Raw genomic sequence first — 23,651 nt, forward strand, 5'->3', positions numbered from 1 at the left:
ACTTAAAAAAAGAAAAGATTAAAAAAAAAAGAAAATGATCAATATAGGTTCCCTTCTTTCCTCTTACAGATAAAAAACCAAGACACTAGTTTTCAGTAGTATAAACTCATTCTTTGAAACCCCTCTTTGCTTGGACTCACAAGGACCCCTCCCATTACACTTTGGATATAAAAGGAATACTTAGTGTGCACATATATAATGAAGGCATTAAAACAGTACCCTATGTGAAATAAGAAATGCCCTTTGTGTAATCTGGCTAGCTTTGCAATGAATCTATTTTTTTCAACAATAAAGTGCAATACATAGTTTACTCACTTGACTTTTCTCAAGCTTTACTGATTTTTGAATAAGTTCCAGATTCAAATTTTATCTAATAGTAATTAGAACCAATCTATCCATTGTGGAATCCCATTAAAGCTGGGCTGTGGGGAATGGGTCAGGAACGGGGGGTTGAGAAATTGATCCCCACATTTCTTAGGTTAGGCAGACCCCCTGAATCAGCAGCCTCTGGCCAAGAACAGCCTAACTGTTTTATACAGTACTGTATGATTATTATGAGTTTTCTTTGAGTGCCCTGTCATGAAAAAGGTTGGGAAGCAATGCCTTACCCAGGTGCCATAAAAATCCATTATAAGGCATGACAGCTATTTAGACAAAGTCTGAAAAAAGTTGCTTCCTTATTAAATTTATAGGAATAGTTAAATTTGCATGCCTTTAGATGATTTTTTGATGTCTCCCAAATCTGAATGGAAATTATGTAACATTAGGTTTATGTATTACTTTGGATTACTAAATTCAGCTTCAATTAACTTAACAGAGACCCCAAGATGGCTGTTTAACAATTAGATTACTCCCTCCTGTAAAAAGAACTCTGGAGAAAGTAGCCCAGGGCTAACACGGTGGCTTCATAATCATCAAAATTCCTGCTGCTTTATTGCTAAGGCTCAGGGAATGTAAGCCAGTACATCCACACCCCAAAGAGCAGGATGGAGGAGGAGAAGGGTGCGCCCTTTCTCTCAGGAAGACTTTCCAGAAGTCACTATCCTACTCCCATTTAGGTCTCCTTGTGAGGAATTTAGTCACATGACCAATAGCTGCAAGCTTGGTAGCAAGTTGTGGTCTTTTAGGTAGGTAACAATATGTCCAGCTTGAGACAGGAGTTTCATTACTTTGACAGAGGAGAATGAATATTTGATAGGCGAAAAGCAATCTGTACATGTTTTAGTAACTGCCGTGTAATTCATTTCAAACAAAAATAATCTGTCGATTTGTTATCTTATATATACTGCTGGAAAAGCTGACATAAGCATTAAGTAAGACTAATTAGCAAATTCATTATCTGAAGTTTTGATTACATATTTGTGTTGGATTTAATAATTCATGATTAAGGGAGTGTAGCTAGGAGGTAAAATTCAGATTCTGAAGCAGACTGCTGGCTTCCATTTATTATTATTTATTATTGTGTGACCTTAAGAAAACTGCTTCAGTGCTCTGTGCCTTAGTTTCCTTTTTCGTAAGGTGGAGATAAAAATAATAGTACCTATTTAATAGGGTTTTGGAAGATTAAATGAGCTAATACATGTAATGTACTTAAAATAGTGTCTGGCATATATAATAAGTTCTCAATAAATGTTAGCTATTAATATATCTTTTACTTAAATTAAAATCTTTTCCTTTAAAATCATAGGTAGCTGCGACAATCTGATTCTCTATTAAGAATTTCCAGGTATGCAATATTTTCCTGGTTTTGTATTGGTAGATAACTTTAAAATGCTGATCCGTGGAGTCAAACCATAGGGCTTTACTTGAGCTAATAAATGTTCTGTTCCACAGTAGCATTATGAAAGGAAAGGAGTTAGACACTGGTAAAACTGAACAATAACTGGTTTGTCTCTTTTTCTCTCCCTTTCTCCCACTTCCTCCTTTAACAGACTGTACTGATGATATCACCGCCTCTCCTCTCCCTGCCACAGCCTGACAGTCTCCTGTTGCCCCAGGCTATACAGATTCTTGGTATCTTTACCCCCAGCACTGCAGCATGCCTTGCCCATCCATAGTCATCACCAGTCATGTTCCTTAATCATTTCTGGTGGTTCAAAATTATAAACTGCCCAGATTGGGGGGAAAATGTCATTTTCATGTGTTTCTCTATTATTTTCTGTTGTTTCTTTTCCAGGTTTTCCTCAAACATCTCCGCAAGTATGAGAGAATCTATTTTCCTTTTAGAAAAGCAATATTTAAGTGAAATTTCGATTATTAATGGCATTACAACTATAGCTAAAAGACTTTCACACCTTTTAAAAATAACAAAATTTACATTAAGGAAGTTTTAGAAAAAATAAAAAATTCACATTTCCATTAACGTGTGGCTTTCATCTTTGGACCTAAGGCAACTGCTTCAGTTGTCACCATTTCCTTTCTAGAGAGAGGGTAAATAAGGGGTGGAAAACATGTGTCTCATCACATTTCTGGGCAAAATTGGGAAGTTGTACACATTTCTTCTGCTCATATTCTATTGGTAAGAACCTAGTCACATGGCAATACCTAGCTTCAAGGGAGGCTGGGAAATGTGTTCCGTAGCTGGGACCAGCTAAAACTGGAGGTGGGGTTTCTATTATCAAAAGGAGAAAAGAGAGAACAAATGTGCAGAGTGTTAGCAGTCTTTGCCACACAAATGTTGATCACATAGTTGCAATATAGTAAAAGCAATTTTATTTTGCTTTTTACTTAACATTATATCAAAAGCTTTTTTTTTCACGTTACTACATGGTCTTCGTAATTATAAAGCAATGGCTTTATAATAATTGTGTGTATAATCAATAAATTCTTTGACCCTTCCTATTATTGAAAATGAAGATTCTTTTCAGTTCTTTACAATGTCACAATAGATCTTTCCATAAGTATCATTTTTTTTTATCTTGGGATGATTCCCTTAGGATAAATTCCCAGAACTAGGATTACTAGGTCAAAGGGTGTGTGAACAGTTTACGATTCTTAATGTTTTTGTTCCAAATTGGTTTCTGAGAAGGCAGTACCAATTTGTTCCCAAAGGAAATCTGCATATTTTTCTATGAATGTGGGGAGGAAGACATATTCACATATCCTCGTAGGTAGAGTATTTTCAATTTTCAGGGTCTGGCTGGAATGATCAGGAAACACAAGACTTGGGTTTGAGTCTTATTCTGCCACTTCCTAGTTATATAGCTGTAGGCAAGTTCTTACTCTCCCTGTGCCTCAGATTCCTTATTTTAAAATTGAGGATAAAAATTCCCTCATAAGGTTGTGTGGTAATCTTTAAGGTTGTTGACAAATATTGTTTTATCATCTGCTTTATCTGTTTTATCATCATGCACAGGTGAAAATGCAATTTCATACTCCATTGACGAGAGATACGGCCATGTGACTTGCTTTAGCCAGTGAAATGGAAGCAAAAGTAACATGTATCATCTCCAGGCATACATTTTAAGGATCTGTGTGTTATATGCCACATCTTTTTTCCCTATGCCGTGTGATCGGAAATACTTCAGATCATACCAGCTCTTTAAATGAGTCTTAGAGTAAGGATGGCACAGAGCGAAGCATTAAGCCAACCTGTGATGGATATGTGAATTTAGTAAGAAATAAATCTTCAGGTTGTTTTTTAAGCCACTGAGACTTTGACACTGTCTTTTATTGCAGCATAACCTAGCCTATCCTGACTGCTGAAAGTTTTCTCAGGATTAATAAAATAATATGAATGAGATGTTGGACCAATGGTAGAGGCTCAATATATATCCTTTATGATAATAATTACTACCATTCATTCAATGCCCTCTCCTTGCCAGGTATTTTTATATATTGTCTCTAATCTTCAGCACAACCCTGCATATTATAAAAGCCTCCATTTATAAAGGAGAAAAGCAAAGCTTGGAATGATTAGTATTTTGCCTAACATCATCCAGCAGAGCTGGGATTCAAACCTGGTGTGTTTCTTTCCATCTTTATCTTTTTTCTTTGTTTTTGGAAGTTTATGGCATTATTTTTTATTATTTACATCATTATGCGAATTTTTTAACATTTGTTTTCTAAACTTCATATTTATTCCTGCAGTAAAACCTCTATTTTCTCAAACTTGCTGGAAGATAAACAGAAATTGACTCAAAGGTACAGTAGCTTGCTATTCAAGCCCCTGCTTGTTCCGCAGAAGAAACCACATGAACTCAGGTACCTTTTACATTTTTCTCGGCTTGAATATACCTGAGAGCAGTTAAGATTTATATGCTTATAAAAAGTAAAAAATGGTTTCAAAATTGGAGTGGAATGAGTCAGATTAGAATGAGTCAGATTAAGTAAATTCTCAAACCAGACACTTACTGGCTCTGTCTCTCTCTCTCTCTCTGTCTTTTAACAACTTTATTAGGATATAATTCACATACCATTCAATTCAACCACTTAAAGTTACAATTCAATGGCTTTTAGTATTGTCACAGAGTTGTGTATTCATCACCCCAATCAATTTGAGTCAATTTTAGAGTATTTTCATTACCTCAAAGAGAAATCCCACACCCCTTAGCCATCACTTGAATCTCTCCATCCACCCCTCACCTCACCCCCCAGCCCTAGACAATTACTAATTTAATTTCTGGACTCTGTCTCTTTTTTACAGTGGCTCCCAGAATTTCAGTTTCCCTCCATCCCCAACAAATGGTTCTCCCCCCATCCCACCACTCTAGCCTCACGCCCAACTCTGCAAAGCTTTGTTCAATTATTTTTAATTCAAAGCTTAAATTCTAAAGTATCTGGTGTAAGAAACTAATTTCTTTTTTACTTTACTAAAAACTTAGAATTTCCTTGCGATGTATCAATATTACTAGAGGTTTAAAAAATATATGATTTTTTTTTAAAGCTCTCATCTGTTCATGACCTGATTATCTAGTTTGTAGAGCTTTCAAACTTTTTCTTCTCTTCCATTGTTCTCTTATGAGACATTTCACAGCTTGTTAGTACCTCTGACTCATTATATAAAGTGGTCAAATAGGTGAGATTAAATTAAAATTGCTCTCCTATGACTCTGTTATTTTTAAAGTGTTGGTTAGGAGAAGGCAGAAATTGAAATCAACGGTTCAAAAGGGTACAGTAGTCCCCCTTACCCACGGTTATGCTTTCTGTGGTTACTGGCAGTCAACCATGTCCAAAAATATTAAATGGCAAATTCCAGAAATAAACAATTCATAAGTTTTCAATTGTGTGCCATTCTGAGTAGTGTGACACAATCTCTCATCGTCCAGCTCCATCCTGCCCGGGATGTGAATCATCCCTTTGTTCGGCGCATCCCTCCCGTTAGTCACTTAGTAGCCATCTGGGTTATCAGGTCAACAGCTGCGGTACTGCAGTGCTTGTGTTCAAGTAAGCCTTTATTTACTTAATGGCCCCAAAGCGCGAAAGTAGTGATGCCAGCAATTCGAATATGCCAAAGAGAAGCCGTAAAGTGCTCCTTTTAAGTGAAAAGCTTCTCTACTTAAAAAGGAAAGAAAAAAATCATATGCCAAGTGTGCTAAGATCTATGGTAAGAATGAATCTTCTACCTGCGAAATTGTGAATAAGGAAAAAGAAATTCATGGTAGTTTTGCTGTCGCACCTCAAACTGCAAAAGTGACGGCCACCGTACGTGGTAAGTGCTTAGTTAAGATGGAAAAATTTGTACAGTAAGATATTTTGAGAGAGAGAGACCACATTCACACAACTTTTACTACAATATATTGTTGGGTTTTTTAATAAATGTATTTATTTTTGGCTGCGTTGGGTCTTCGTTGCAGTGCGCGGGCTTCTCATTGCAGTGGCTTCTCTTGTTGGGGAGCACGGGCTCCAGGCGTGCAGGCTTCAGTAGTTGTGGCATGCAGGCTCAGTAGTTGTGGCTTGCGGGCTCTGGAGCGCAGCCTCAGTTGTGGCGCACGGGCTTAGTTGCTCCACGGGATGTGGGATCTTCCCAGACCAGGGCTCGAACCCGTGCCCCCTGCATTGGCAAGCAGATTCTTAACTACTGTGCCACCAGGGAAGTCCCAACAATATATTGTTGTAATTGTTCTATTTTATCATTAAATTATCGTTAATCTCTTACTGTGCCTAGTTTATAAATTAAACTTTATCATAGGTATTGATATTAAATAAAATAGGAAGCAACAAAATGCACCAAAGCATTAAGAGGATGCGAGAGATGAACTGTTCCCTAGGAGGGAAGAAATTAATGAAACATGTGAATGCTTATATACCCCTGAAGACAGTATTTCTACGATGTACTGAATTGAGGATGAATTAACTAGTTTATGGGGGTCTGGTTCCAGTCTCTACCTGTGCTGTGCTGACTTGTTTTCTGTGTGTTTTGGATACATGTGGTGATAGCAACTTGTTAGTCTTCAGTAAAACCCAGTCCAAAGATAAGCGAAGCCTGGACATGTGAGGCTGAATAAGCACATCCTAAAGCTATGAAATGTATTAACATTGTTGGGCAGTTATGGCAACAGAAAAACAGTGTTGATGAATAAGAATGCTTAAAGGGCGATGGCTTAATGTAAGGAAACAGCAAGCACTATGAAGGCTAAGAGGACATGACATACCTTTCTTTTATTCAATGAGCTTTCCAAATTCTACTTCTGCCCTATTTGCAACTGCCCTATTCTCATGAAGCTTACCTTCAGCAAATGTTTATTCAACAACTATAAAATTATGCATAACTCAATGGCTAGGAACTGTGAGGGATACAATGTAGAAATGACAGGACCCCTGGATCATGTGGGAAAGCACAGACGATATTTGCGAATCAATGAGTCCAGTGCGTAGACTACTACATTGGTGGGGAAAATGGAAGAAAGACAGAGCTGAAGAGGAGTGTAGGACTCAAATCAGTAGGTTCCTGAATACCAAATTTATGTTAGGACTTTATTCTTTGGAAAGCAGGGACTCATTAATTTATTTTCCTTTTAATGTGAAAAGAAAGTGATCAAAGCTGTTTGTGGCTATTTATTCACATAATTTTTGTCCTATTGATATGATCTTTTTTCAGATGGTAAATTTTCAGTGAACAAAAACAATATCTATTTTACTTGTTTGTTTAATGTCCAATGCAATGTGGTAGCTATGCTTAATATTTAGTTGATGTAAACAGCTGTTATTAAAAATTCAAGAATTATTAGTATGAAAGGAATAAAGGACCCCCTTTGTTCTGAACATTTATTTAGCTAAACTACCATCTACCTCACCAAGGGAAAATAAGAAACCTAGGCAACTGTGGCAAATCATTTGCCCAAGAAGACCACTTTTAAATCCTAGCAAAGTTATCAGGTACTATGAGCACAGAAGTTCTATAAACTGATATGTTCTGTATTTCAGTGATTCAGCATGTTTTTCAATGCTATATCTGTAGGTAGATTCCAGAAGACTAGCATATATTTAAATTATCTAAGGTTCTGGTTAAACATGATCAAACTAATTGCCCTCTTTCACTGTCCTTTATATCCTCTGTGGGGTCTCCTAGCCCTGAGTGACTGGTTATAATGGGCAGGATGTGAGGGATGCCACCCCCAGCTTCATATTGGAAGGACATCTGAAGAAAGGATGGGAAAGCCTGCGACAGAGTTAGAGGGAAGGAGGAATGACTATAGTAGAGACAACATTGGTTCCTCCAGGAATTTCAAGAGGGAAAACAAGAGTTTTTGTAGTTTCCAGAAATAGGACTGACTGCCAGCTCCTTCCCATCCTCCGTCTTAGACTAGCTGTGGGAGAAGGACAGGCAGGCACATGCAGGCTGACTACTTTCCTGCCTGTGACAGCTCCAGATTACACACGTGCAGAACAAAATTACAGTGCCAGCATTCCCAGGCCCCGGGAGCAAAGCGGGGTGAGCTGGGATGAGGTGAAGGAAAATCACAAAATAAAGTAAAATAGAAGAGGTGATGAGAACAGGAAGTAGGGGTGGTAGATATGGTATAAGGTGCTCTGAGGAGGCTGAGTGGAAGCAAGGAAGAGGGCGTGAGACAGAAAGCCTTGTGCTGCCTGGTGTGTCTGAGAGAGGTGTGGGCGTGTTTGCAGAGGAAGCTCTGGGGGCATGTGTGTGTGCAGAATGTATGTTAGGGAGGGGTTTCATTGATGTAGGAGTGGGAGGGTGTGTGCAGTAGGGTGTGGAGTGCGGGGGTGGAGAGAAAAAAGAGTGTGGAGGGAGGGAGGACTTTTATGGAGTGCCAGGAACACCCATTTCACAAAGGGAAACTGCCAGCTGCCAGAGACTCAGATCTCCCTGTGGGAACAAATCAGCTCTCCACGGTGGGTTCTGGCCACAGATCCTACCCCAGGATGTCTGCCAGATTTTTTGATCCCAAAAGGGAGGGACAGAGTTTCTGGATTTTTACCACACCCTGATCCATGATCTTTCCCAGGGACTGATGTTTTTGCTTGCGTATTATCACAGTGTTGGTCACAGAGCAGCATTTCTTGGCAGACAGTCTAGTGAACAGAACTATAAATTAGAAAGAAAGGCTAGTGTCTTGGTTTCTTCATGTGCTTTTTGATGGAACTGTGCTATAATGTTTCTGTGTCTTGGTTCCCAATTTTCCTAGTAACAAGAAAGAATATATCAACCAGCTAAGGAAAATATGATGTAGAATTAATAACTGCAATGAATAAATGATTATAAAGACAAATGGACAATAAGTTTTAATCCAGTATGAGAAAGAACTTCTACTAATTAGAATTGTTCAAAACTAGGAGGAGGTGAAACAGGAGGGAAGGGGGCAGGGCACAACCTTTAAAAGAATGACATAGTTGTTGAGGATATGACATAAATTGGTTAGAACCTACTAGGCCCAAGATGGCGGAAGATTCGATTTCTCATAGATCTTGAGCCTCATTATACGTTCATTGTAATACACTAGCATATGCTAAGTAACTCACCCATAGGCTCCATGACAGTTCTGAGGCTGACCATAAAAGGCCAAAAGGTGGGCGGTGGCCCAATTCCTGGAAATCCCTGCCCCTTCTCCAAAATAGCTGGAACAATCCTTCCACTCATTAGCCTATGAAATTAACTAGCTCATAAAAACTAACCACCCTGTATTTCGGGGCTGCTCTCACCTTTTGAGACAGACTGCATTGTGTCTAAGGAATGTGTATCTCTCTAAATAAATCCACTTCTTACCTATCACTTCGTCTCTCACTGAATTCTTTCTGTGTTGAGACATAAAGAACCTGAGCTTCATTAAGTCCTGAGACCAGGTGTGTGATTTAAATTAAAGCACAGTGGGTTCAAGTCCCAATCTGAGTTGTGTGGTTTCAGTGGTATGTGTCGTGTCATTAGAAATGTCCAAACAGAGGGAAGACGACCAGTTGTTGGCTGTCCAGCAGCAAATGAGAGGTGTACTAAAGATACCCTGAAGAGTTATGCAAAAACCCTAAGATGTTATGATTCTAGGACTATACAGTGCTTTAAGCAATACAGAATTATTTCAAATATTGAAGTGCCTTAGATATGAAATGATCAAGGTATTAAATGATCAGCTAACAAAAGAATGTCTCTGTGTGATTAGCACACAGAGATTGGACAGGCTGTATGTAAAACATATAAATGCAGAGAGAACTTGAGGCCCAAGTCCTCCACAGTAACGCTAAAGCAAACTGAATATAGAGAAGAAGGCCCTGCTATGTACTAGGGAGAATGATTTAATAAAAACAGGCTGGAATGCTTATCAGTCATTCCTGAATAGCCTCCATTCCTATAAGCCAGCCAGTCCAACTTTGTGTAGTCCTGAAAGAAGACCAGAAGTGTTCTCCTCAGTGATAAAAACTTTCAGATGTTTGCTAAGCACCAAGTTCGGATACATACGCGGTACTCGTTTGAGAGATGGTCCAAAAGTCCTTAGAGCTTCCTTAGCTTTCCAAGTGCTGTTGATCAGACTTCTCAAATGTTAACGTGCATTTTAATCACTTGGGGATCTATCAAAACACAGATTCTGATTTAGTAGGTATGGGGTGGGCCTAAGAGTCTATATTTCTAAGAGATGATAATCACGCTTGTCCACAGGCCACTCAAAGAAGCAAGGCTGATCATCAGAAAATCTACAAACAATACATGCTGGAGAGGGTGTGGAGAAAAGGGAACCCTCTTGCACTGTTGGTGGGAATGTAAATTGATACAGCCACTATGGAGAACAGTACAGAGGTTCCTTAAAAAACTAAAAATAGAACTACCATACGACCCAGCAATCCCACTACTGGGCATATACCCTGAGAAAACCATAATTCAAAAAGAGTCATGTACCAGAATGTTCACTGCAGCACTATTTACAGTAGCCAGGACATGGAAGCAACCTAAGTGTCCATCGATAGATGAATGGATAAAGAAGATGCGGCACATATATACAATGGAATATTACTCAGCCATAAAAAGAAATGAAATTGAGTTATTTGTAGTGAGGTTGGTGGACCTAGAGTCTGTCATACAGAGTGAAGTAAGTCAGAAAGAGAAAAACAAATACCGTATGCTAACACATATATACGGAATCTAAAAAAAGAAAAAAGGTTCTGAAGAACCTAGGGGCAGGACAGGAATAAAGACACAGACGTAGAGAATGGACTTGAGGACACGGGGAGGGGGAAGGGTAAGCTGGGACAAAGTGAGAGAGTGGCATGGACATATATACACTACCAAATGTAAAATAGATAGCTAGTGGGAAGCAGCCGCATAGCACAGGGAGGTCAGCTCGGTGCTCTGTGACCACCTAGAGGGGTGGGATAGGTAGGGTGGGAGGGAGACACAAGAGGGAGGAGTTATGGGGATATATGTATATGTATAGCTGATTCACTTTGTTATAAAGCAGAAACTAACACACTTTTGTAAAGTAATTATACTCCAATAAAGATGCTAAAAAAAAAAAAAAAGAAGCAAGGCTGTAGATGAAAGCATTGAGGGAATTTCAGGTACTCACCTATTTTCCTAGGCAAGGACACACACTGCATTAGGAGGATAAGATTCAATACTATCCCATCCATGGAATCACAAAATTAATAGTATAAAAGGAAAGGAGCCTTGTGATGCCATCTGAAAACCATAATTTGGCTCCTTTCACTGGCCAAAATTTATTATGTGAGGGAGTGTGAAATCTGTGTGGAGCTGGATTGGTGTCTCCTTAGGGTGGTGATAATACGGTCTATTAGGGTAAATGTCAGGGACTTCTTGGGAATTCCAAACTACACTGTCAAGGAAATGAAGTTTGTTTTAGTCCTTTCTTACCTGCTTGTCTTTTCCCTTCTTAGAACATGCTTTTCCCTAAGAGGCTACTTTGATCTCTTTTTCTCAGGACTTTGACCTCAACTAATTGTCTTAATCTCCTCCGAGGAAACAGACAGTAAACAATTTAAGGTGTGACCTTTCCCAGAGGACTCTTTATTTTAAGACTCCAGATTTTCAAGACACAAAAGGATAAAGCTCTATCAGGAAAATGTCAGACCTTGTGACAAGCAGAAAAGTATATTTTAATAGGTGGACTTGCTTAAATGGCCTTTTCATTCCTCCATAGACTGACCTTGTCCAGGATAAAAGGAGTAGGGAAAAGTGATAGCGCTGGGAAAAGTCTTAAGAAGGGTCTCAGTCTCATTCTGACTCATCAGGATTGAGAAGGTCAAAGGGTGAAAGTTTTGGTCCAGAGGAAAGACATTTGAGCACATGAATTAGCTAAGGTTGTTAACCATTCTCTGAATGGTTATTGATTTATTTTGCATCAATGAATCAGAAATAATTAGATTCCACCTTGTTTCTCACCTCAGAATAGATAATAACTAATGTTGTTCCATATTTTTAACTATATTAGAAATGTAGGAATTCTTTGCTTCAGCCAACCACAGCTTAGCTCCCCAGAAGTACTGTCTGTCTGGAACACAACTACAAACCAAGAATTATGCAAAAAGTTCCCTGAGCAGGCAAAATAGATGTCATTAAATTCATATGCTCAAGCTCATAAGAACTAAAGGTCTTAGAATTTATATAATTGACATCTCCTGCCTCATGTCAGTAATCCATTACTGAAAATCAGCTGTTCTACATGAAACAGACTGGATGCCTGTTTCCCATTATTTCAAATGGGAAAAATTATAATGTGTTACACATTAGCCCCAAACCACTGACAAATTTCTAAAAAGGTAATGAAACCATAGTAAGAAATATAGTACATACTTACATATGTGTATATGTAAGTAACAAACGACTTATTATGATGTAAAATGACTAAGCAAGCTTACTGATTACGAAAGAATGGACACAGAAGTTAACAGCTGCTCTGAATGCTTCGATGTCTTGGTACCAGTGACACAGAAACTCACCTTTATTGACAATGTGCACTTTTTAAAGTCCGTGCACGATTCTAACTTTCTATCAGTTATTTTCCCCACGTATTGCTTTTTAAAAATGTTCTACTGAGTTTTGGGCTTCCCTGGTGGCGCAGTGGTTGGGAGTCTGCCTGCCAATGCAGGGGCCACGGGTTCGAGCCCTGGTCTGGGAAGATCCCACATGCCGCGGAGCGACCAGGCCCGTGAGCCACAATTACTGAGCCTGCGCGTCTGGAGCCTGTGCCCAGCAACAAGAGAGGCCGCGACAGTGAGAGGCCCGCGCACCGCGATGAAGAGTGGCCCCCACTTGCCACAACTGGAGAGGGCCCTCGCACAGAAACGAAGACCCAACAGAGCCACAAATAAATAAATAAATAAATAAATAAATTAAAAAATACATGAGAATTAAAAAAAAAATGTTCTACTGAGTTTTGAGTATGTAAATGTATATTTTCCCCATAAAAATGTCAGCCCCAAAATGATATATTGAGAGCGATATATGTTCTGTGAAGTTGGGTGTCAAAAACCAAGAGATGCTATACGAGAAGTAAACTGGGGAGGTTTATAGCATATGTCTGGTGGTATGCCGGAGCTCACTTATATTGGTTCACAAGAGCCAATTGTTAAATTTTCTGGAATTTAGCAAGCTGGTGGATGTCACATTGATAACTCAAAATCGGCTATGATGGCGTATCTACACCGCAAAAATCAGCAAATATTACAAGTCAGGGACTCCTCTCACCCCCATGAGAGCTGGTTGTTGGGCACTTACTAGCACATCACTGAGTATGCCTGTACTGTATTTCACCAAATGTAAGATATCATTTGTTGTTGTTGTGCATTATAATATTACAGTAAGGATATGCTAGACTCAGGGTGTAGTGAAAACAAACCCCACACATCAGGGCCTTATGCAACAGAAGTTCGTTTTATGCTACAATGAAGGTCACTTGAGGCTTCTGTTCTACTTAGTCACTCAGGAGACACATGCTGATGAAGGCTCCATCATCTCTATAAGAAGTTTCAGGGTTTACTATGGTGAGAGAAAAGTGACTGGAAGTCAAGACTTAGTTTTTCCATGCTTGGATTGAGAAATAACACAAGTCACTTTCCATCCATATCCTCTGGCCAGAATTAGTCACATGCACAGCCTACTTAAAAGAGCACAAGGAAGTCTGGGGGGCAGATTGGGTGAGTACATTGTTCAGTCACATAAACCATTCGTTTACAAGTCTCTAAGGAAAAAAAACCCACTGTCCAACTATGACTTGAGGCTTTCTTATAACACAGAACGAGTTATTTGGACAACAGATTAAAAAAATCATTTATCACTCTTTTGCATAACGAAGAGGGTAAATTAATCAAAATAAATTGGTTAAAGTAATCTCTAAAAGAAATGCAAATCAAAATTACAATGAGGTACCACTTCACACCAGTCAGAATGGCCCTCATTAAAAAGTCTACATATAACAAATCCTGGAGAGGGTGTGGAGAAAAGGGAACCCTCGTACATTTTTGGTAGCAATGTAAGCTGGTGCAGCCACTGTGGAAAACAGTATGCAGGTTCCTCAAAAAACGAAAAATAGAGTTGCTATATGATCCAGCAATCCCACTCCTGGGCATATATCTGGACAATACTCTAATTCAAAAAGATACATGCACCCCAATGTTCATAGCAGCACTATTAACAATAGCCAGGACATGGAAACAACCTAAATGTCCATTGACAGGTGAATGGATAAAGAAGATGTGGTACATATATATACAATGGAATACTACTCAACCGTAAAAAAGAATGCAATAATGCCATAATGCAATAAGGCAGCAACGTGGATGGACCTAAAGATTATCATGCTAAGTGAAGTAAGTCAGAAAGAGAAAGACAATTACCATATGATATCACTTATATGTGGAATCTAAAATATGACACAAATGAATACATCTACGAAACAGAAAGAGACTCACAGACATAGAGAACAAACTTGTGGTTGCCAAGGGGGAGGGCGAGGGAGGGGTGGACTGGGAGTTTGGGGTTAGCAGATGCAAACTCTTATATGCAGAATGGATAAACAGTAAGGTCCTACCATATAGCACGAGGAACTATATTTAATATCCTGTGATAAACCATAATGGAAGTGAATATGAAAAAGAATGTATATATATGCATAACTAAATCACTTTGCTGTATAGCAGAAGTTAACACAACATTGTAAGTAAACTATATTTCAGTAAAAAAAAAAGTACTCTCTAAAACTTCTGCACATTTAGAGGCTTGTGCTTCTGAATCACTTTTGAATTCAGAATCACTGGTATCTGTGGTTTTCCATAGACACTATGCCACCAAGAGCATGGGTGAGGCAGCATTTCTTAAAAGAGTGTTCATTATTATCTCAATGACTTTTCCTCAAGCCAGTAACACCCATTATGCAAGTTTTAAATCTGGAGCTTTATGAATCCTCCTGGAAGTTGCTGGAAGGTATTCAGACAACAGGTTTATACTCCTAGCTCAGATATCCACGAACAATTTGCTGTCTGAAGCTGTGCAGTTGTCCAGTCAGGCCCTGATGGGAACAACCAAGTCACTATATTTTCAGCAAGCTCATTTTTTAATGGACTAATTTCTCACGATGTAGGCAACTATGTCATGAATGCTGCTTGGCAAAATGTGATTGTCACAGATTATGTGTCCTGATTTCAGAGATGCTGAAATGTAAAAATTTAAATGAATAAAATAAAATAAGGGTGTTATTATTTTTTTTTAAATGAGAACCTCATTCTTTTCTTTTTTTAAAATTAATTAATTAATTAATTATTTTTATTTTTGGCTGTGTTGGGTCTTTGTTTCTGTGCGAGGGCTTTCTCTAGTTACGGCAAGCGGGGGCCACTCTTCATCACGGTGCGTGGGCCTCTCACTATCGTGGCCTCTCTCGTTGCGGAGCACAGGCTCCAGACGCGCAGGTTCAGTAGTTGTGGCTCACGGGCCTAGTCGCTCCGCGGCATGTGGGATCTTCCCAGACCGGGGCTCGAACCCATTTCCCCTGCATTGGCAGGCAGATTCGCAACCACTGCACCACCAGGGAAGCCCAAGGGTGTTTTAGAATCTATTAAATAGCATGCTTACCTATGGAGGAAATTGCACTGAAACTCAGGCTTGAAGATCTTTGAAAACTTGATGGACAGAAGGAGGGAGAAAGCTCTGTGATTTAAAAGCTATAGACAGCTTTTTCCTCCCTAGAGATGGCAGCTAGAATTCACCTTCAGGGTAGACTGTTCTCTTATTTTGGGAAAATCATCGGAATGAGTCATTTAGGTGTCAAACCTAAGCAAAGGCCTTGTTCTGAGCTGGTGACTTTCAATAAGGGTGACTCCGAGTTGCTAAACATCTTTGTTTTATAACCTAACAACAAACGCCTGTTTTGTAATATGCAGAATTGCATCTCCGCACATTGTATTTTCCCTTTGATAAATATTTATTATCTAGACTAAATCATGCCTGAAAAGTACCACTTATTCATTTGGAGATTTGTGTGCACCCTTGCTCAGAAGCAAAATCTGGAGATTGCATGAAGGATGAGTAGACAAGACATGCATCTCACACTAGTGGACAGACTACACCAAGGACAGAATTGCACTTGGTAGGGCTCATGTCTGTGGGCTACATAAGGTCAAATAATCTAGGATGTACTGATGTTGCACTGTTGTGTTTTGATGCATTATCCTACTGGGAACCATGGGACAAGTTCATGATTCTGTTGGTCTGTCATCTTAGGAAAGTAATAAGATGCTGGCACCAATGAATGATGATTGGAGAAATGGGCCTTGAACTGGAGGGAGGAAACATCTTCCCATGTCTGGAGCTTGGCAGTGGGCTTGTGCTTGGAGTTGTGGATACCTTTGACCTGCTTCTGGTGTTGGATTGAGCTGGACAGGGATGGGAACTAAACAGGCATATCTTTGTGGAAGACTCAGAATGGGTCTGAACCTTGCTGGGTTCAGAGTAAGCTCATCTGGTAGCCAAATCCAGCAGCAGTACTAAAATGTACTTCTCTTCTGTTACTCCCCAACCTTCAGTTAAGCTTGTTAAAAGTGCAGCCTGGTCTCTGAGGGCTGTAGTGAATTAAGGTAAGGTCTGTGTCACAGCTGAGGTGACATGACACAGAGGAGAGTAGGATGCTTTCCTCTGAAGTCAAAGAGGTGGGAGCAGCATATTAGGAGTGAAAGGGTTTTCCCTGCAAGCCCACTGACAAGAGTGAAAACAGAAGCTTGAAGAACAGGAGAGAAGATTAAAATTTTTATGTAAAGTAAGCACAAATACTGAAAGAAATGAAAAGAACAAACCACAGTAACTCTGTGGGAATAGGTGAGAGTCAAATAGTGCCACACATCTGAGTTGATGCCCTGGGTACACTTATAGCCCAGTACAAAAATATTACTCTTACAGCCCAGTACAAAAGTGCACATTTGTCATGACATTTCCAAGTTCTCAAGAAAAGGTTAAGTTTGGCAAACTCAGTTTAAGGTCACATAAAACTTCATACCACCACTGAGAAAAAATTTTTACACAATTTGTTAATGTAAAGAAAATCCTTATGATACAGAAGCTCAGCCCTCAGTTATTTGGAAAACTTGAGTATTATGGATGCTGAGAAACCTGGAGAGCCAGAGATCTGCCTGTTCAATTCATGGCACTAGCACTACAGGACATTTTGAAGATAAACATGGTGTTTTCCCTGAAAGCATTTGGAGACGTTCCCTGTGTGTTTCTAACAACGCTCTAGCAGCTCATATGAATCTAACAAGCATGAATTTATCTAAATCTTTCTTTATCCTATTTATATTTGTGGACTACGCAACATCTTGAGGATAATGAGTTCCATATGTTTACTACCCACTGTATAAAGTAATGCCATCTTTTATTTATCTTTAAACTACTTTCATAGAATTTCAGTGGATGCCCTGAAACACTCCAGGATTTGAGGATGTTCTCACACTAGAGCCGTAGCTAGCACAGACAGAGCTTTATGCACATAAGAAAAAAGCACCCCCTCCGGGCACTCAGTTGAGGAAAGGGTGCGCCCTCTTTCAGGCGGATGCAGCCTTGTGCCAGGTGCACGGCTCCGTGAGCAGAGCACGGCTAGGTTTCGCTCCCAGCTTGGTCCCCTCCCGACTCCCTCCCCCTCACCATGCCCTTGCCTGGTGCCCCTGCTGGGTGCAACTGTACAGTATTATACAGCACTCCTGGGCTTCACCAAGGTTTTACATATTTTGATAATATCCTTTCTCAGCAATCATCTTCCTAAGGGATTTTAATCTTCCTATTAATTCTGAATTTAGAGCCTACTGACCCTTCTCTGCCTTTCTTGGGATGTGGGGTTGAGGCAGCTACAAAACAGGGGCCAGAGGAACAAGACAATAACGGATTCTATTGCCAGGGTTTCTAATGACTCAAATAATTCAGAGATGATCATCTTATAATCACAGTTTAGGTTAATTTGCCCAAGACTCACTCACTGTCATCTTGTGGCCCGTGCAGAGAGTTACTGCATACTTTTCTATTCATTTTCCAAGCTTGATGAGGTATCTTTGCATTTTATCTTCGTCAGTTCAGATCTGTATCACCTGTACCTGTCCCCTTTCAGATTTCATTCTCTATTTCCTTTCCCCAAATATGTTCAAATCCTAAATAATACAAGAATTATCACAATATAAGGTTAATACAATTTTTAGAAAAATACTGAAGATCATGAGTTTATTACCCCTCTTAAAAAAAAAATCTTTAAACCTGTTCTCTTTTTAGATACACTCACCTGGCCCAGTGCTGACACTTGGTTGATACTCAATGCAAGAATGAATGACTAGACTCCCCTTACCGTTTGTTTTGATTCCATTTGCTATACAGAAGCAGCCTCTGCTGTAAACATTTGCAAGTCCCTCCTTTTTGTTCTGCTCAGTGAACACTGGAATCTTAGTGATGTTTGGGTTATATGTTAGATCCTCAGCAGTTAATCATCTAGTAAAATTCAGTTGTTCAACTTTCTTTCATCCCAGGTCTTTGTCCCCGTATTCAAAATATATCAAGTATTTCTAAAACTAAATGTCAATTTCAGTAATATCTATAGATGAAATACTTGAATATTTTTCTTCTTCCTACCACAGGTTTTCTGGGGGAGAAACATTCTATACTAACTTCAATCATTAGAAGTTTTTATCCTAAGCACTTTCTCTTCAACGGAGAATTTCGTTATTTTCACACTGTTTAATTAAAAAATTTTTTAAATTATTACAAAAAATTTTAGACGCATAGAAATAGAGTGAACAGTAAAAAGAACCCCCAGATACCCATCATACTGCTTCAACAATTTTCAATAGCTCTTGAATTTAATCGAGTATAAAAAAAAATGCCTTGACTTCTACTGTCACTTCGATGCCTGAAATTCTCAGATTCTTCCTCTTCTTGTGAGGATTTTTATTTTAACCTCTTGCAGAAGGTTGAAAATTTATCTGTGTAATCATAAGCTCCCAGTACTTCCAGGTATATCATCCACAGAATGACATGAGCTGTGGAGTCAATTCCTAGTCACGGGTGTTTGAGTGCCACTCCCATACTGTTGTTGCTAGTTATTGCTTTTTGCTAATGGAGGCAATTCTCTGAGGGTTTCTCATATTTCTGCACACCTGTGAGTCAAAGCACTGACTTGCCCTTTGTTCCTTTAAAAGGATGTTTGTATAGCGAAGCGCCTTGGAAGTGAGAGGTAGTGTCTCTCTCTGGAACAAAGGGCCGGCATACTTATGGGCCATTATATAAAGATGCCGGTTCCCTGAGCTTGGGGTCCTTCTGTAACACAACCTACTGCATGGGCGGATGTTACCTGATCCTATTTGCATTCCGTGGGAATTAGGAACGGATATAAAAATGCTGATGCTCAGGTTGTGGTTAGTGCTGTAATAAACCGCATCTCTGGCCTAGGAATCGCAGGCTTTCTATTAGCATCCATGACACTATGGCAGGCTAACTTTTTAGTTTGCAAGTAGGGTAAATGTCAGACCCTTCACAGTTCTTGGCAGTTTGGACAATGATGGTGGGATGCTGACAAAGACATGGCTTTCTGAACGAGAAAGCATGAGTGCCTCCCAGGCCAATTAACAGGATTTGAGGAAAGTTCAAGGGAATCAGTAGGGAGTTGACCAAATGTTATGGCCAACTGGAAGATAAATGCTTTTGTTTGTCTGTTTGTTTTTTACTTTATTGCCTGTTAAAGAGAAGGAATTGGGAAGGTGGTTGCAGGCTGAGTTGTCAGGAAGGAGTTTCAGAGACAGGTGCCTGACCAGGGCCCTGCTTGTTGCTAACTCTCCTCCAGGTGGGGGAACTTCCTCATCGACCCAGGGGTCAACCTCAAATCTGCCCCATTGTAACAGCTAGTAGGTACTAAGATTCATCTCGGGTGGGCAGAAGGTTCCACTTCCATTCAGACAAGTTACAAAGACCCAAATCCACACTGAGCATGAAAGGAAGGAAAATTGCTATGGTTGTAGGCAAAAACCAGACAAATCAATAGAGCTTTGGCTGATTTGCCTGGGAGTGGAGGGAATGGGGTGTGTAATGCTTATCAAGGAAGAATGACAACAGCTGGGCTTTCTCATAGTTCAAATCCTCCTGCAATCTACAATGCTAACTTCAGATCCATTTGGAGATGACAGTAAAAGGTCTCAACTTCTTTTGCAGTGGGTCCTGGCTTCTATAAGCAAGCATTGGCCTTCATGGAGAGATTTTTCTGAGACAGAAAAGCTCCTGTGGGAGACCACAGATGTGGCATTGACTAGCATCCAGGCTCTTACTACTCTGGATTGGGTTTACAACACCGATGAATGAGAATGAGGAAATGATGTCCTCCTACCCTTCTGACCTCAGCCACATTATGGAGAAACAGTTAGAGATGGAGGTCAATATTCCCCTGTCCTCTGTGACTGATGATTTTTTGATTGGTGCCTCTAGCAAAAGGAGGCTGTCTCCACCCAGGGATGCTCCCTTGGGGTTTTGGATTCATTACTTCCCTGATGCAACTACCAGAAACATTCTTTTTGAAAAGTAGCTATTAGCTTGCTACTGTGCTCTTATCAAAACTGAATGTCTAACCCATGGAAACCTTGTGACTCTCTGATATGATATTTCTATTTTTGGGTGAGTCAACTCAGATTCAATGACTAACAAAGGGGGACAGTCCCAACAAACTTCACTTGTCAAATGAAAATGGCATATTCAAAAACACAGCCAGCTTGGCCTCAGCAACATCTAGGCTTTACATGTAAAAGTGGTACCTATTCCTTTGGGGGAAACTCTATGCCCCATTATGTCAACTGAAGCAAACTCACTGGCCCTTACAGGGCTGTCAATTCACAGCAGTTTCCCTAAATGCCTGGGTCTACTTACTCCATTTATCTGAAACCTGGTGGTATTCACTGGGCTGTTATGGCTGTTCAACTTCAGTGCTGTGATGCAAAAACCAAAAGAGAATGAAGTTGCTCCACTCAGTGGGCAGAACTCAAGGCTGTCCTCATAGTTCTAGATAATACTATCCTTGAAGAACCTTGTTATATTTTTTACCGACTCTTGGGCTGTTGCCAGTGGTCTAGCTATTTGATCTGCCTCTTAGAAACTAAAGAATGGCAGGTTGGAGACACCCTCTTTGGGGCTGCAATCTGTGGGAATAAATTGGGGCTGCCGACAGAACTGTCTGGATCAAGCCCATGCTAAGAGTCTGTTCTCTGGTGAGACTGACTTGACTCAAGCTGCTGATTAAGCTGTTACTGTCCAGATTCTTACCATCCTTGCCTGGATCCATCACTGTACCAGACATGGAAACACTTACTATGGAAGCATCGTAGGCTGGGCACAAAGTAAAGGCCTCTAGTTTCCGGCACAGAGATTATTGCTGCATGCCAGACTTGGAACACCTGCCAAAAGTTGACCCATCTGTCTTGCACAAGGAAGGACACATCATGTGGGCCATCAACCCTACCGACTCCTGGCAGAAGAACTACGTTTGACCTTTGGTCCCTTCCCAGGGCTATCCATGGGGTCTCAGGGCTGTTGATACTTTTTCAGGTTATGCTATTTCTGTTCCAGTCTGATCTGCCAACTCTGGCAACACTATTGTGGTCCTTGAAACTAATCCAGGTCAAGTTTTTGGCTGTCTGGACATTTACAGTCTGACAATGGTGTGCTTTTTATCACAAGCTACTCAACAATGGACTGATAGTCAAGCTATCTGATGGACCTTCCATGCCTCCTGACATCCATGGGCACCTGGTATTGTTGAGCTTTGGAATGGCGTCCTCGACAATTGACCCAACAATGTTTCCAACTCTACCTCTCTCACCTCCTCCTGGTCCACACACCTTACTCAGACAATTAGATCATTGAATGCAACTCTCCCCAGAAGGGGATCAGTTTCTCTCAGCTGCTTCCTGGGTAATGATTAGGATGAAAGGGGTAGGAAGTTATATAATCCTAATTAGAAAATTTAGGATTCTTCTCTGACCACTCCCAGGTAAGATGCTTTAACTTTTCTCCTAATGGCAACCCCAGGCCAGCACAGTTGGTTCACCTACTATTGCTGTGAATAATAAGCTGTCCTTTGTCTCTGATTTCTTCTTATTTTCTTATTTCTTCTAGCAGAATACATGAAACTATGGCAGGCTAACCTGTCAGCTTGCAAGTAGAGTACAATATCAGACTTTTCCATAGTTCTTGACACTATCCCCACATTGAACAACAGTCTGGATTGTAAAACAACAATCACAGCACAGAGCTCTACAGAAATGATGCTTGCTTTTTACCTTTCTGCCTAGTGTTGTCAAACTGATAGTGATAATTCTGTTGCATGCTCTTATGGACTCAGCAAGATTGTACAAAGAACATTTTGACAAAAAATGGAAATGAGTAAGATTCAGGCACTATTTGTTCCCTTTGTATTACCATGCAAGGGAAGAAGCTGTGTATTTTCTTTGCCAGTTACTGTCATGCTTATAGGGTCCAGGGTGCGATTACCTATAGGAGAGTGTGCCTCTTAATGACCTTTCCTCAGTGGTGACAAAATGTGTACAACAAAGAATCTAATTAAAGATTGTATGCGGCACAAATCAGGGTTGCCTAATTAAATCTAATATCGTTGCTGACAGCTACGAATATGTTTAAAGAATTTGTTGTGAAAGCTCCTCTTATGTTTACTATTGTGATTCAGCCCCCATGTGGTGAGATTACAGTTCAGGAGGTCCCTGATCCTGTAGGGATAATGCTAGCTCTCACTGTGTGTGTAGGTGTGTGTGTGTGTATGTGTGCACATTTGCTGCCCTTCAGAACATTTTAATGCATCAAACCAAGGCAGAGTGAAAAAGCTGTTTTCTCATTTACTAAGAAAGGTTTCCGCAGTTACCATAAAGCACAACTTCAAAAGGTTTTTGTTTATATTAGTCAATGTGTGACAGTTTTGACAGGCAGTGCTTCACATGTCTTCACACACGTGTGATACCTGCTGCTCATGGAAACCTCACAAAGCTTGGGGGCCTAGACTGAAGATAACTCAGAGACAGTCCTGGCGATGGTCATGGGCAACTGGATGATGCTACGTTATTGCTGTTCGGGAATCTGTGGATGATTCAATAAACATTCATTAGGTGTCTGCTACCTGCAGGTATTATACTAGACACGAAGAGTACACAGATGCCAAAATGTTTGCCTAAATGTTTGATGAAAAGCTGTCAGTCTAGTGAAGGCAACCATGAGTAGGTCTGTAAACCAATAGTTACTCTACATATGGATGCGTATACAAGATGTTAAATGGGAATACAGAGGAGGAAATGATTAGTTCTGCCTGGGATTAAAAAAGAAAATTGAGAGTAGGAAGTGGTTTTGGGGTCCACTACTGTGTTTGGGACTGTCACATACAACCTTGCATCCTGTGTACCATGAGGCTTAGACCACTCCAGAGGTACAGCCAGAAAGGGAAGCTTTGGAGTCACACAGCTCTGAGTTTGAACTGTAGCTCAACCGTTAACAACCACTTATTAGTTATGTGACTAAGTAAGGAATTTAACCTCTGTCAATGTGGTTTCTTTATTGTTAAAATAGGAATGATGTTTAACATTCTCCAACATAAATCGTAGCAATATTTTCTTAGATCAGTTTCCCAAGGCAAAAGAAATAAAAGCAAAAATAAGCAAATGGGACCTAATCAAACTCAAAAGCTTTTGCACAGCAAAGGAAACTATCAACAAAATGAAAAGAACCTATGGAATGGGAGAAA

The 23,651-nt window shown here is 40.0% G+C and overlaps 1 protein-coding gene across 1 annotated transcript in view; it reads right to left on the minus strand.

The window, feature by feature from the left end:
• The window catches only part of LOC309663385 (uncharacterized protein), a 349,815-nt gene that overhangs the window by 17,820 nt on the left and 308,344 nt on the right, over positions 1 to 23,651 (minus strand). The window lies entirely within an intron of this gene.

Source organism: Balaenoptera physalus (assembly GCF_965194825.1).
Source record: "Balaenoptera physalus genome assembly, chromosome: 6".
Taxonomy (NCBI): domain Eukaryota; kingdom Metazoa; phylum Chordata; class Mammalia; order Artiodactyla; family Balaenopteridae; genus Balaenoptera; species Balaenoptera physalus.